Source organism: Sorex araneus, chromosome 1, assembly GCF_027595985.1.
Source record: "Sorex araneus isolate mSorAra2 chromosome 1, mSorAra2.pri, whole genome shotgun sequence".
Classification (NCBI taxonomy): Eukaryota; Metazoa; Chordata; class Mammalia; order Eulipotyphla; family Soricidae; genus Sorex; species Sorex araneus.
The window spans coordinates 274,776,378-274,778,593 of NC_073302.1; positions in this window are offsets into that span (position 1 = coordinate 274,776,378).

Genomic DNA, 2,216 nt, shown 5'->3' on the forward strand with positions numbered 1-2,216 from the left:
ATGGATAAAACTTGAGGATGTTTGTAAGTTCACTATAAAGTTGATATTTCTTGCTGTACAATTAATTGGGCACTTAATATGACAAGGACCATGTATAGATTCATCATCATCATCATCACTGTCATCCCGTTGCTCATCAATTTGCTTGAGTGAGCACAAGTAACATCTCCATTGTGAGACTTGTTGTTACTGTGTTTAGCATATCAAATATGCCACAGGTAGCTTGCCAGGCTCTGCCATGTGGGCGAGATACCGAACCCACATCGCCTGCATGCAAGGCAAACACCCTCCCCACTGTATCTCACTTGATTTTTACAATCTAATCATGTGGCCATTTTACCCTCAAGGAAATTTAAAATCATAGAAACGGCACTGGAGAAATATTACAGTGTGTGGATAGGGTGCTTGCTTTGTACGCCTGGGTTTGATCCCTGCTACCCTCAAGCACCACCAGGAGTAACTCTGAGTTTCCTTCCTTCATCCCTCCCTCCCTCCCTCCCTCCCTCCCTCCCTCCCTCCCTCCCTCCCTCCCTCCCTCCCTCCCTCCCTCCCTCCCTCCCTCCCACCCTTCCTTCCTTCCTTCCTTCCTTCCTTCCTTCCTTCCTTCCTTCCTTCCTTCCTTCCTTCCTTCCTTCCTTCCTTCCTTCCTTCCTCCCTCCCTCCCTCCCACCTTCCTCTTCCTTCCTTCCTTCCTTCCTTCCTTCCTTCCTTCCTTCCTTCCTTCCTTCCTTCCTTCCTTCCTTCCTTCCTTCCTTCCTTCCTTCCTTCCTTCCTTCCTTCCTTCCTTCCTTCCTTTCTTCCTTCTTTTTTTTTTGCTCTTTTCTTTCTTCTCTCTTTCTCTCCCATTTAATTTAGCTGTGCTCAGGTCTTACTCCTGCTGGTGCTCTGAAGACTGTACTGGGGTGCTAGGGATTGAACAGGGGTTAGTGTGTGCAAGTAAGTGACTTAGCTCCAATACTATTTATCCAACCAACTAATATATCTTCTGTAATCTAGCAAACTATTGAACATAGTCATATTAGCTACTATTTTTCTCTAAATTCTGATTGTCAATTTTATTATGCATATCCTGAACTAGAAGTTACTTCAAATCTTTGCTCAAAAAGTGCTGATGATTTATTAACAATTACCTTTAATTTGTTAGCCAGATTTCACTGATATATAAATAATTGAAGGCTTTTAAGTTGGCAGTTAAATTTTAAAAAAATAAGCCCTATATTAATTTTAGTATGTGGCATCTTTTGATGGTTTATCCTGTGGACTGTTTTGTGTGTTTGTGTGTAGAAAAACTAAGTGTAAGCGTCACATCATAACCACAAGTAAATGTTAATAAATATTAAATATATTTTACTTAGGTATTGTAAAGGTCAACAAACAAGCTATGACACCACTCTTTAGAAATGCCAAATATAAAGACTAGCATCCTGGATGGGAAATTCTAAGGTATTTATTTGGACTCAAGTGCTGGAATGTCAGTGAAGACACTGCAGGGTTCAAAGGAGAGTGACTTTGGTGGATCTCATTTACTTCGCAAATATCCCTGTCCTATTCACTTTTATCTAAAGTGTTGCTATTATTTCTGCTTTTGTTCTACTTTACTTTCATCTTACATATCAGGGATTGAAACTCTGGTTCCTCTAATTGTGTCTGACATGAAGCTGTCAATCTTATCTCTTAAGTCTTTATTGAAATGTTCCAGATGTGTGGCAGGCCGAGGATTGTAACCACGACTGGCCCCCAATTCTTCAATGGTCAGTGCTTCTTCTCTTTCCCCGGCCACTGGGGCTGATCATTGAAGTCATGCATGTAATGGTACTTCAAAGCCAGCCTTTGATTTTACTTTTTCAGAACATGGCCAGCATGGTGTGTCATTTTCCCTTATCGACAGGCTATGTCTCCAGTTCCCAAGGGAGCTCCAGATAAATATCTAGCAAAGACTGTTACATCTCCATCTCTGCAGGCTAAGCGTCTAGTAATTGCACTTATGAATAAAATTGCGAACATTATCCCTGTAGCCAGCCACGTAGGACTAAAAGAAACAAAAATATTTTCAAGGAGAGTTCCATGAATACTCAGTCATATCCCCATCTTTTCATTGTTTGCAAATGACCTCTGAAAACATTCAATCACCAGAAAGCTCCCTTTAGAGTCTTTGCTGTTTTTTTTTTTAAATAAGCTCTTCTCCGATCTGAATAATGAGCCAATACAGAGATCAG